Source organism: Serinus canaria, chromosome 1A (assembly GCF_022539315.1).
Source record: "Serinus canaria isolate serCan28SL12 chromosome 1A, serCan2020, whole genome shotgun sequence".
Classification (NCBI taxonomy): Eukaryota; Metazoa; Chordata; class Aves; order Passeriformes; family Fringillidae; genus Serinus; species Serinus canaria.
Genome location: NC_066314.1, coordinates 66,577,471 through 66,591,378, shown reverse-complemented (window position 1 = coordinate 66,591,378; position 13,908 = coordinate 66,577,471). Strand labels below are relative to the sequence as shown.

The following is a 13,908-nucleotide window of genomic DNA, read 5'->3' as shown; positions in this document are numbered from 1 at the left end:
AAGTCAGAAGAGTAGGTGCAAATGGAAAAGAAAAAACTAACCAAAAAAACACCACCCCATTAAAAAAAAAAAAAAAACAAAAAGAAAAAAAAAAACACACCGAAGTGACATAACTGAAAACAAATGAAATAAACCCTTCAAAAATTCATTGCTACAGTTTTCCTCCTGAAGGGGAAAAGAATGACATCTTCTAGTCCTGTCTCTGACTGGTTTATATTCTCCTGGAGCTCACTTCAACAATCAACTCCAATCTGGAAGCCCCATTTGTCACACACTGTCACCCTGTTACAGAAACATTCTAATTTCTCGTAAGCCTCATTTCTGAGAAATACAACAGAACAAAAAAACAGATCTTGTACCTTCCACATGGAGTAACACACAGCAGTTATCTTAACCACTGCAATAATTTTCCCCAACACCTGCTCTCTCTTGATAAACAGCTGTGCTACCTGTGAGGAAGGTAGCCTCAAATTCCTCCCTGGTTCTTGATGTTGGTATTCAAGCTTGGGAAGGTTACAGTCCAAGATTCCGACAAGAAAGATGTGTAAACAACATGAAGGCTGTTTCTCCAAGAAAACAAAACCCTACGTAATAAATTTACATAGAGAGGGATAAAAATCCCAAGAGTATGTGTCCTATGCAGCAGCTTGTAAACATTTACATCACACTGGATGACAAAATGCATGCATTCATCTAAATTAACACCCTTCCATTTTTGTAGGCTCACTCACTCAGATAACTTTGACTTAAACTCCACAGAGTTACAGCTAAATTGCATAAAGATGCCTCAGCATAAAACCAAGGAAAGCAGGAAATTTTCAACCATCTCCACTATATCATTCTCTACAAAATGTTCAACTTAACTCCAAATACCATATCTTATCCCAGCTCTATGCCAAACAAATCTCTGCCTCGGCACTTGTTAAAGCTGATTTATTACTGTCAAATACATTAATCTGCATGTTAATCTGCCTCAGGTCACTTGAAGTTAGTGAAAAGGGACCTTTGTCAAGCCATATAAAATGTTGCTTTTGGTCCACATGGGAGTTTGAAATCAGAGCTTGGGAGAGATCCTCTACGACATAAATATTATAGCACGAAAACAGCAAGGAACACAGAAGACTTCCTGTAATCCATTTCCATTTTCTCTGCTTCACTTCATGGCATGTTGTTAAAGCCTAAAAATTTCCCTAAATGAAGGCTGAGTTTATCTTAGGATCCTGTGTCACTGGAGTTGTAAAGCACCAGCATGACAGCTTCAATCTGACATTCATTGCACTCCAGTGGAGGAGGGAAGGCTTGTAATTTATACAACCTACTTCATCCATACTGCAAATAGTACACCAGCCAGAAAATCTGGCTCCAACATTACACACACTACATTATGTACAGTGAGTGCTGGTAATATTTCTATACAAAGCCTTACATCCAGCAGTTTAAAACCTCCCCAGTTGCATGGCTTCCTTATTCAACATTTCCAACAGAAAGCAGAACTGGTTTTCACTAGCAGACCACTTGCTTCCTAATATAATCAATTCTCTAGACAACTTACCAGACGATCCAAGATTTCAGTACAAACAAATCAAAAGTTCAAAGATGAATAAAGACTGTTGGGCAAACCCTGAAGAGAAGCAGTTTTAACACAAACATCCTGCATGTTTGCTTAGCAACTGGATCACCACAAGCAGCACAATAGATTGGTACTGATCCATTACCTGTCACATCCCCTGAAGAAGCAGTCTCGGATACAAGCAGCAGCAATGAGTATACTCCCCACCTTTCCTTTTTATGTTTGCCTAGTAATTAATTTTAAGTGCCAGCAATTCTCAATTGCTCCATCATTAGCATGACTAAATGTCACTCTACGATAGGAATTATGCAACTATGCTTTGGTCAACCCCAAATACCACCACTGTTACCTGTGACTCTGAATGTTGTAACAAATAACATGCTCATGAACTGTTCATTTATTACAAAGACATTACTTCCATTACTGTCCAATTCATGAGTCCCTTCAGCTTGAAATGAGAAAGTGTGACCTCAAAACAGGATCTTCAAGAAGGAAGCTGAGCTTTAAGGAAGTTTTAATGTCCACATGTGATAGTCTCTCAAAACGTAATGTGATTTCCAGTGGTAGTACAAGAACTACTGGACACATCACACTTACTGCTAAAAGAACAGGAATGTGGAATTGTGCCTTTTCAAGGATGGCCTTAGCCTACAGAAAACACTCATGTGAGTCTTGCAGGCAGATAAGCCCTCAGGCACTTGTACAATAATGAACTATTGAAGCAGAGCCAAGACATGAGTTTTCAGAGGAAAACAGTCATGGGTTCTGTGATCATGCTTTGTTTCTCACAATGACTTTACTGTGATGTGTAACAAGGGGCTGTTTGATCCAGTTAACCAGTCCAGAAAAAGTCAGCTGGAAAGGGCTTACAAGGAGGAATGAAAAACGAATGTGCTTTGAGAGCATCTTGTACCACCTTTGTACACCAACAGCATTTTAAGACTCTGCTGCCCCCAACCCAACACGTGTCCTGGTTATTCAGAGTCCTGCAGAGCTGTAGTCCTACATCAATCCTGACCTTATCTGAGTACTTGAGATTGTGGAGTATTATCTCTGACAGTCTTGTACATCACCTCCCTTTGCCCACACTGACCTGTACCCTGAAGTCCTTCCAAATCAGTTGATACAACTGGCATTTTCAACAGCATCACATGCTGCTCGGGTGTTTGGGACACCAACAGTTATGCCAGGGCTCTGAAACTTGGTCAGCTTCTCTTGCTGCCCATCAAGGAGAAGCTTAACTTAAAATTGGGTTTGCCTTCAAGGCAGAATATACCCTAAAAGTCTAGAGCATAGGTTCAAGGCTAAATTAGAAGACTTTTACAGACAAAGTAACTAAAACAAATAGACACTGCCTCAGATACTTTAGCAACAAGTCACTTCCTACCGAATCAAAGATTTCTTTTGTAACTCAGAAAGTTTTAACATTTTATTACTGACCTTCTTTCTTTACAGTCCTGGTTGATATAAGAGCACCAGAAGAAACACCTATGAAAAATCCTAACAGAGAGAAATGAGGCTTTAGCAAATCACACTCTCTGTTTCTGGGGGATGATCTAAAAACAGAACAAATAATTGGTATGTATTTCTATTTAAAAAATATTGTATTTATATTTAAATTTCCTCTTCTATACCAAAAATGTGTTTGAAAATTGCCCCTTGAGAAAAACCTTACAAATCAAGTCTAAGATACCTTGCAACTTCCTTCCCCTCATTAGTGAAGCTCATAAAAAGGAAAGGATTTTTATAAGACATCTCTTATTGAACTATTTCTGTAATGCTGCAGATTTCACATGGTTGCCAATTATTAAAATGTCAGGAAGTCACAGAGCAGTTGCACTTAACCATGGACATTAAGATAACCATGACACCATTTTCAGCATCCTCCTTGTAGCTTGGAATATAAAAAGGTCAGAAAACCACCAAGTAAAGCTTTTGTTGACTTTGTTATGCGTTTTTCAACTCTCAGAACACTCACCTCAGAAAATAATCCATTTTGTTCCCCACTGAAGGTACAGCAGGCAGAAAGCCAATAGTTGGCAATTTGTCACATAGCTACTTTAATAAAAATTATGAATAGGCTCTTACTTTTATTTCTACAATCACGTTCCATTAAAGCAAAAAACTATTTGCCTAAAAGATTAATATTGAGAACAGTGCAAAATTGCTGTGCCTAGCCTTGCAATGCCACATGCCATTCTAGAGAATACAGAGACACACAAATAATTCTTAAACTAACACAATTTGCAAAGCACATTGCTCTTCACAAGCAAATTGGCTGTATCATCTCATAACTTCTGGATGTACCAGATTCCACCACCACTAACTTACCTCCACAGCTTTAGTGCTTGTCTAACTAATACATACCCACAAATTCCACCAGCCATGGAGACCAACACTTAAAACATTAGGGAAGAAAACAGAAAAAGTGAATCCTTCAGTTTACACCTGGGAATGGCAACTGCTCAGTCTCAGGAGCAGCCCACCAGGAAATGCAGTGCAGTGTTCTTCATGACAAAACCATACCTGAGCTGTCAGCTGAAAGATGCTGAAATGCATGTGACTCTTCATCCCAAGTCCTACTAGCCAGCCACTTCCTTGTTCCTTGTTGCAAAAGCTGAAATCCCTTTCCCTGCAGCTAAAAGCCTGCCAGGACTCTCAGGACTGACCCATGGCCAGTCTCAGCTATACTCATCTTTGCACTGCATGGCTTTTTCAAACAGCTCCCACTGCTGTCCAGGAGATATGGATACAGTTCTAGTACAGGCAAGAGTTAAAGATTAACTTATGGAATTTTACCAGCAACTAAAAGAATTTTACCATTCAGATTTAACCAAAGTAGCCAGAGTTGGTATTTGCTCTCAAAAGACAGCTTTTACTGCTTCCCTTTAACTATCTCATTTCCATCACAAGTTCTGCATTTTACAAAAAACCAGAAACAATGTACAGACATGGGATCTTGAAGTCCTTATCATGGTTACACCTCCCAAAATCTAGTATCACCTACCAAATAGTCTGAAGAAGAAATCAAAGGAGCACAAGTAAGGGCCTTCAATGAAGTCTGTGGAATTACATGAAGAAAATATTTCCTATAGCAGGAAGGCCCATGGCTCATTCCCTCAAGGAACAGCCTGTTACTCAAATATCCATAAACATCCAATTTACTAACACACACTTATGACAACATTTTGAGAAAAATCAAACTTGATAAGAAAAAACAAAATCCATCAGTAAGGAGCTAAAATAGGAACCTTGCCAGAGTGCTGTCATTAAAACAGAGAAAAGCCCACTGAAGGCTCCTAGCAGCAAAATGACCCTTATCTAGAAGTTGTACAACTGCTGAACACATCCAGTCATCTCCTAAAAAATTCCACAGCACATAAATTGTCATCCTCTAGACCTAAACAGAGCAGCACAACTGACCTTGGCTTCAAACAAAGAATGGCAGTCTCTGCAATCCTCTAAGCAGATGGAACCAACACATTGGGGAAAAGGAGCATTTAATTTGGTGAAGAAGGAGGAAAACTAGATGAACAGATATGAAAAATTGCTTTGGTGTACTTGTGATAAAGCAGCCTAGTGACACCTTGAACATTTAGCATTTTGAGAAAAAAATACTAGCAGAAAGAACACAATAAAGCAGGGGGGGAAAAAGGAAGTAACCTTACCCATAGCAGGTTTGCAATGCACTTAGATGTGTTGGCAGAACACTGAAATATCAACTTTGAGTATTCAGATATGACTTTCAGCCCATTCTGCAAGCAAATTGTCTACTCTCTTGCCTACTGCTGTCTAAAGGTACCTCAGAGCCAATGATTACAGCTCTGCCTGTTCCAACACTTTCCTCCTGTAAATAGTGCCTGACTATTTTCTGTTCTCACAAGGGCTTAATTAGTCCTGTTCACAGAGAGCTACAGCAGCTGGCACATCCCTGCAGACTACACTGAATTTCACAGCTATTGAAATCCATCTGAACCACGCAGCAAATTTTTCTACACTAACAATTATGTGTCCTGTGAAATTTATATCCACCTACATGTTTGAAGAACCCTTTCTGCAGTCAATTTAACTACAGGACAGCCCTGAGATGTCCCAAAATCACTGACCCACATGCAGCTCACAGAAGTCCAAAGAACCCTGTCTGGTCAGAAAAAGAGACCCTCTCCTCCACCAACAGAGCAGCAGAGACCTGCAACTCCAGAATACATGAGTAATCATGGTCAAGCAGAAAGCAAAATACTATTTAAACATATAATATTTGCTTTTCATATTTCTGAGCACCTTAATTTTGCCAATTCACTTCAAGTTCTTTGTTGTTTCTCAAATCAAGTAGCAACAGCATAAGCTGTGTGGCACCTCCTTTCCTGAGAGAAGCTGCCTGCTTGTCACTTCACCAGCTGCCACGGGCAAACGTGGTGAGCAGCCCTCTGGAAACAGAAAGTCTGTCACCCTGCCCTGAAAGGGAACCTTGAGATTTATTGTCAACCTGGGCTAAGATTCTATTTTTTATGTCAAACCATTGAGACAAACTTTCCAGAAAATATATGTAATCACTGGGCAAGTTCAGTTTTACAGTTACATGATGGTAAAAGTCTGCATCTCTCACTCCACAACCCAGAAGGCAGGAGGTTGCTCTCTTCAAAGCTCTGTAACAGGAACTATGTGAAAACAACTCACCTCCTGCTTTTTATTAGCTTACACACTGACCTGCAACATCCTACTTCAAAAGGCAAATGTTCTAGTACTAGGAGCACATTCAAATAAACAAATGAAAGTTCAAAATGTTTTCAGTAATCAGTTTCCTAAAGAATCAGAACTAGAATCTTATTTGTTTCCATAGTCCTATTTTTTGAAAACCAGTTTCTTTGTTAAGCTTCTCTTGACAGAGTGCTTTAAAAAGCAGAGGCAGACAGTCACCATGTTAAGCACAACCAGCTGAAATAAGTCTTGTAAAAGGACAAGGCATTTAAAACAAGTTCTATCAGAAAACAGTAGTTTAATAGCCTTCCCCTTAAACACTGTCCCAAATACTTTTTCATAATCAGCACCATTATCTTGTGTAACGTCTTTTCAAATCTACCAACACCGTCTGTCAGAAAATTCACTGAATGACTCAGACAGACACTTTCCAATCATAAATACTCAAAACTGCTATTTCCATTTCAGAACTACTTCTGTTCAAGGATTTGAATTGCTGATGGCATAATAATCCAACGACCTCCTGAAGTTTCCTCATCAAGATTTCCCCATGCACAAATAGCATGTCCACTGACGAAAGCAAGCCTTGCTGCTTTGCACAGTGCCTTGGACCATATGGTTATGCAATCCAAAACCCATAAAACTTGCAAAATTTTTGGTGCCCAACATTGAGTATCTTTTGTACATGAATGGCTGACACAGCTCCTTGAACATGCAACTGAAGACATGAGATAACAGCAGAGATCCCAGCATTAAAATCACTGGCATTACATGCCCTGCCAATTCCCATTAATTTTCCCTCATCACAGAGCTACAGAAAGGCTTGCACAGAGCAGGCACAGGCTTTCCAAAGCTCAGCCTTCTAATCCTGTGTCCAGGAGTTAGGCTTTCAGTCTGAATCTCATCCACATGGCCAAAACCACTGGTCACTAGCCACTTGCCATACTCACAGCAATGTCAGCAGCTCTACAGCACTGATTCAAGTCCATTAGGGCAAAGACTGGGGTGTGGGGTGATGGAAAGCCCCATGGGTCTGGCTCTCTTGTCTCTTTAAGACAATTTAAGCTTATCTACCCATGGCATTTTAAATCTATTTTTGAGAATCAGCATATAATATATAAGAATCTGCTGGAGAAATTTTCCCCATGAAAGGTTTTGCTTGAAGTACGCCAAAAATACACTCTTGTCCTTCACACCAGATTATGTTTTCAGATCTGATTTACGCTCAGAAAGCATAATTTTGAAAACCTGGGCTAGGTTGGGATGCAGCTTTTAGCTCCTCCATCACTTATTCTGATTCAGTTTTCCACATTAGCAACTATCCTCCATGGCTTTGACAGAAAAGCTGCCAACAATCTTATTCACAATCATATTTAGTTGTCAGCTCAGACAAGGGAATAATTTCTGTATTGTATCAACTAATCTTACACTTCCAACACAACAATGACCTCCTTTTAAGTTGCCTACTAACACACACTTATAGTCTTCTTACAGGTTTAAGTGTCACAGAACAGATGAAGTTCACACATTATTAATAAGTTATCCCTACAATGCAAGCACCACAGCAGGAAATCTTCCTAACTGCAAGTGGCTGGCAACTCTACAGGAAAAGAAAAAACGAACTCAAAACACAAACTTCCTTTCTCCTATAAACAAGGCTAAGTCACAGCCAAAGATAACAAGGAAAACTGGCCATGTTTCATGATCCTGCTGCACCCATAACTCCAAGACACAACGCCTGCTTCTGTTGATCACAAACATATTTTCCTCTGTTACAGCGGCTACCACAAATCTGAAGTAGTCTCACTAAGGTTCTGCAGCAAACAAGCACCTCCACACTGAAATACTACAGAAAGGACTCAGAGGATTTGTACAATTCTGAGTGCTGTGCAGCACACAGCTCTTCACTGACTTCCAGAAGAGACCTGTGAAGCACAGAGCCAGGATGAAGCCAGAAATTCGATACTCCCTGACACTGACTACAGCAAGGGAGTGAAAACAGGAGTTTAAATTACACTCTAAGACATCAACTCAAAACCAGATTATGCCAAGAAGGGTTTGCCCAGAGAGCCTGGCCAGTTTAATAAAATTCGATCTATTTTTAAAAACACACAACACGGCTGTGATACTCAAGACAATTCAGCTGCCTGGAAAGCTTCAATGCTGTACTGAAGAACACAAAGTTTCTTTAAACAAGAGGTAACATCTAAAAGCTTTTCTGCTGTGTGACAAGTGTGTGATAGTTTACATACACAAAGTGACAAAGCTCGTATAACAAAAAAAATCTAATTTAATATTAATGGTTTTCTCAAAACAAATGTCCACACATCTACTGAAGCCACAAAATCATCTAACTTGCAAGGCAAAGACAAACACAAGAAGAAACTAACACTGCTTGAAAACCCCAGCAAAGAACAACAGCTGTCATCTCTTTGTTTTCCAGCCGATTACCATATGTTTCAACGTCTTTGTTGTTCATCCCAAGCAAACAAGAGATGAATACCTGATTCTCTCAGGAAAAAGAAAAAAAAAACAATAAAACTTTTTTTAAAAGTTTCTTCTGATGCCATTTGAGAATATCCAAACTGTGGTTACCCTAATATCAAATGTCTATATTACATTTATCTACTGTTGTTAACTCCAATGTTCATAGATATAAGCACTTAGAAACACTCTGCTGTCACAAAGGCTCCCATACTGTGCAAACGGAGGAATTATTACTTATATTGCCTCCGTAAGAAGCTTTCAGACGCAGCAGCAGATTTCCCTGCCCTGACAAGCAACAAGTGCACGAAGGCTATAAACAAGACCCACTTACGGTGCTCTTGACCCACTTAGAGCGCTCCACTGGCCCAAAGCCTCCTGCTGCAGCCGGCGATTCCCGGGGCTCCGCCGTGCCCCCGAGCGAACTCGCTGCCCGCGGGCTCCGCTCGCCCACAGGGCCCGGCCCAGCCCAGCTCGGCCCGGCCCGGCTCGGCCAGCGCCCTGCGCCCGCCTCCCGCCCCGCCACCCCCGCCCCGCCGGCAGCGACACCAGCGCAGGCCGCCCGCCCGCCCGCCGCGGGTCCCTCCCGCCGCCCCGAAGTGCGGCCGCACGCCAGGGCGGGGAGCCCCGGCCCCGCGGGTTGCGGCCGGGCCGCGCAGCCCCCGCGGAGCGGAGCGGGGCCGCGGCTCCCCGGCGCTCGCTCACCTGGCAACGGCCGGCGGAGGTGCTGCCGCCGCCCCCGTCCCGCGGCCGCCGCTGCCGCCGCCACCGCCGCCGCCCGCCCGGCCCGGCCGCCGCCTCCTCCGTCCCTACGGCGTCACCATCGCACGAGGCCGCCGCCGCCAATGCGGGACGCGCCGCCGCGGCTGCGCGCCCGGGGCCGGAAGGACGCGCAGCGGGCCCGGCCCGGCCCGGCCCGCGCACCGAGGAGGCGGCGCCGAGGGCGCGCAGCCGCACCGAGAGCGGAGCGAGGCCTGGGGCAGGGGGCTTTATCCCCCTCCCTGCCGGGAACAGATTCCTGGAATCACTTTCTGCGGGGAAAGAGTTCTGAGATATCGAGTCCAGCCTGTGGCCGGAGATCACCATGTTGTCTAGACCATGTCCACTCTTTCCGTAAACACCTCCAGGGACGGTGACTCCCCCGGCTCCCTGGACAGCCCATTTCTTCTTCTGTAAAGAAATTCTTCCTCATGTCCAACCTAAGCCTCCAGCTGGCACTTTAAGACCAAGTGCTCTCGTCCTGTCGCTATTGTCTGGAAGAAGAGCCAGACCCCCACCTGGCTGCACCCTCCTGTCAGGGAGTTGTGCAGAGCCACAAGGTTTCCCCTGAACCTCCTTCACTCCCGGCTAAACAGCCCCAGCTCCCTCAGCTACTCCTTGTGAAATGTATCCAGACCCTTCACCAGTTTCACTGCCTTTGTATGGACTTGCTCCAGCACCAAAAAGTTCTTCCTGAGGTGAAGGGCCCAGAACTGGACACAGCCCTCGAGGTGTGGCCTCAGCAGTGCCCAGGACAGGGGGACAACCACTGCCCTGCTCCTGCTGGCCATGATCTTCCTGACACAGGCCAGGATGCTGATGGCACTCTGCTGGCTCATGTTCAGCTGGTTGTTCACCAACACTCCCAGGTCCTTTTCCAGCCGGCTTTCCAACCACTCTGTTGTGGTATTCACACGCCCTCTGAACAGAGAAAAGCTGTGAAAGAAGCAGAGAAGAAGAAACAATGCTTATTTCTGCTTGCTGCTCCTGTTGTTTTGAACATGTGGAATGTGTTGGAAGATTATTTACCTGAAGGGATTGCTTGATTGGATTCTGATGGTGTTTGATAGACCAATTGGATCTGTGTGTGTATGTGTGTGTGCATGTGTGTGTGTGTGTGTGTGTCAGGACTGTCGGCTGATAATCACAGGTTTTCCAGTAGTTAGTTAGAAATATGATGTACTATAACATGTATCTCTTTAATATGGTTAAAATATAATATAGTATAATAAAGTAATTAATTTGCCTTCCTGATATCATGGAGTTCTGCACATCATTCTCCCCAGACATTGGGGTCACCTGATAATCTGTCCCCAGCCTGTATCACTACCTGGGATTGTTGTGGCCACAGAACAGAAGGGATTGGCAAGGAACAGAGTTTCCAGCCCCCAGCGATGGCCTCCAGGCTGGAGGGGAGTTCCCCTTTTTGCTGCTTCCTGTGTGCCCTGAGCAGGCAGTGTCACCCTCTCCTCTGGGAATCAGCGTCAGGGGAAACCCCAGCACTTCCATGACCACGAGGCCACCTGTGGGAACAGCCCAGAGCTGTACAGGCACAGCACAACTCACTGCAGGGAAGGTGCCCAATAGAACATATGCCAGAAAGGACAAAAAGAATCATGATCAGCATTTGTGAATCCCCAAACAACAATAATAAACCCCCTATTATTACACAATGATCATATCATGCTCATAGCCTCCATCCATCAGTCTTCTCCTGCAGGATCTGAAGCTGTCACTAAAATCTCTTGTTGTTTCTTAGCTCTGTTTAAATGACAGCTGAGATCTATTTTTGTTTTTGCACTAGAAGAGAACATTGGGAGGGGACCTGATTGGGGTCTGAATGTGTCTGAATGGAAGTGCCAAGAGGATGGAGCCAGGCTCTTCTCAGTGATGCCAGGCAATAGGACAAGAGGCAATGGGCAGACACTGATGTACAGGAAATTCCACCTGAATATGAGGAAGGACTCCTTTACTGTACAAGTGACCATGCACTGGAACAGAATGTCCAGAAAGGGTTTGAAACCTCCCTTTTGGGAGATATTCCAGAACCATCTGAATACAGTCCTGTCTCACATGTTCGAGCAGGGAGGTGGCACCAGATGACCCACTATGGTCCCTTCCAGCCTGACCCAGTCTGTGATTCTGTGGTGTGGACATCCCTGTGTCCAGGGCAGCTGGAGGAGGGGGAAGAAGCCCCACTGGACAGACTGGCCTGCCTGTCCAGGGCCCAAACACCTGTGTCTGGTGTAGAGGCACGGAGGGGGAGCACCAAAGAGAACAAGAACTTGCCCTGTTAAGGAATGGGAAGTGTTGGCTGAGCAGCAGGAAAACCTCTGTGACGTGGAGATTTCACCTCTCAAAAATGTCCTAGGGGAAAAAGCTGGAAACCCTACACCTGCATGTTCTACAGTGAGACCAGTCAAAACACAAAGGGAACACTACTCTGTTGGAGGACAATCTAGCAATTGCCAGGGAGAATAACTGGATGATTTGGACAGCCTGTCTGTAATTTGTGTGGCTCCATGTACTTTAGTGCTTTGCTGAGCTAATCCACTTGTCCCCACACCCAGAAATTTTAGCTCAAACCAGTGACTGTGAATGACATAGTTAAAGGAAGCAAAATTACCCCTATAAATTAATATTTGAGTTGTTTTGATCCCTAATACCCACAAACAATAAATACATCCTGCCCATTCCTTAAAACTATTTATAAAACTATGATTCCCTATTGTCTCCTTTAGAATATATCCCACCTCGCACATTCATCAAAGTTTTTGTTACTGTGAAAGGAGCAAGGTAGTTCCTGAACATTTCAAGTTGCACTCTTACACACACTTAGGGTTTCTCTCATCAATCAAAATGTATTTTAGCAGCCGTTGGGCAGCAGCACGGGGAGCAGCAGCTGCAGTGGCTGCTCCAGCTCCACCCCGTGCCTGTCGGATGAAGTATTTCCTGCCCTGTCTTTCAGGATTTCTTCTGTAAAATGGCGCTAATGATTTAAAAATATTTTGAGCTTCACTGACGAAAAATATACGTAAAAACTGCATGTCATTTTCATCTGTCATTTCCTGTCACCATAACTTAACGTGTATGCAGCCAATTAAGAGGGAAAATGAGATAGGAATACTGATTCAATAAATATTAAATAAAAGGAATTTGGGTAGTTTATTCTGGTTCAAGAGCCTGGAAATCAAAAAGCAAAGCTGTGCCCTGCAATACAGTAAAACACAATTTCAAAAACAGAGTTATGTACTGCCTGGGCATTTGCAGATGATTCCTAGAAAATGTAGCAGTAATAAAATGTTCATTGCCTTAATTCCTTCAGAATGTGTTTGTCCTATATACACAGCCCTGTGATTTGTGGAAGTTGGCAGGTCATTACTGGTTAACTCTGTTCTTCCCGAGCAAGAGAAAACACATCTGCCTGCGGCAAATGAAACTGAGCCTGGCCAGAATCATCACAACGACCTGCAGAGAGCTGCTGCTCTAAAAGAACGGCCTAGGTGTTTGCTCAGGCCAAGCAGATGCCAAATCCTTGTGCAGTTCCTTGAGGCTGTGGACAAGACAGGTTACACTTAGCTCCAACGCTGGGTCTACCCCACATATTTTCATATTTTTCCCCTGAAAGACAGTGTTGTCCTTGCACCCCACCCAGCCCATCCCGCATCGTCTCGATGTTTTGGGAGTCTTGTGGAGGGCTGACACAGCGATATGGCACTCTAGGAAGAGCCACAAGACAAATGATGATTCAGAATAAAACTGCCTTAGGGTAAGCAAGAGCCTGGACCTTTTTTTTTTTTTTTTTTTTTTTTTTTCAGGATGTGTGCTGCTGCTGCAAGCCTTCAAGCCGTTTCACCTCTATTGGCAAACATACCTGAGCAACTCCCTTCTGAAGTCCCCAGGACAGCTGCCACCATGTGGGAAAAGGAGAAAACGGATGGGAAAATGGCCTGAGGGAGACACTGCAACCTCCCAGCAAAGCAGCGTCTCCTCACTCTTTGTATTTCTTTCCTTATCAGAGTCTTCCTCTCCTCTCAAATCACCAAGGGCCCCACCCTCTCCACCCACTCAGTCCCGCTGCTGAAGTCTGGTGCACCCACCACATTCCAAACAGCTGGAACTGCTGCCAGACCTGACAGCTGGGGGGCATCAGAGCCAGCTTGCACTGGGTGGGTAACTCGGAGGTAACTGTGACATTAGGGCAGGTGTCCAACTCGAGTGTCACAGGGCAGTATTTAGTAGTTCTTTTTATGGCTGCTGCATTTGATCTCTGCTCACAGGGAGAATTCCTGACCCTGTTTACTCCCCCTTTCTGTCTTTCTGTCTTCAAGGAAATGCTATCATGTAGGTCATACCTTTTTGAATTCTAATTAAAAAAAAAAATTTAAAAAATTAAC

The 13,908-nt window shown here is 43.9% G+C and overlaps 1 protein-coding gene across 4 annotated transcripts in view; it reads right to left on the bottom strand.

Moving 5' to 3' along the window:
- ADIPOR2 (adiponectin receptor 2) overlaps positions 1-9,621 on the bottom strand; it is a 44,710-nt gene extending 35,089 nt beyond the window's left edge. The window contains exon 1 of one of the 4 annotated variants that reach the window (XM_050984380.1): positions 9,458-9,621. The gene's annotated coding sequence lies outside the window, so the exon portion shown is untranslated. Of the gene's footprint in view, positions 1-1,715; positions 1,795-4,096; positions 4,258-9,086; positions 9,250-9,457 lie in introns of those variants that run through there. The other 3 variants (XM_018919783.3, XM_018919785.3, XM_009095126.4) reach the window with 3 other exon arrangements.
- Between the last annotated feature and the right edge of the window lie 4,287 nt (positions 9,622-13,908).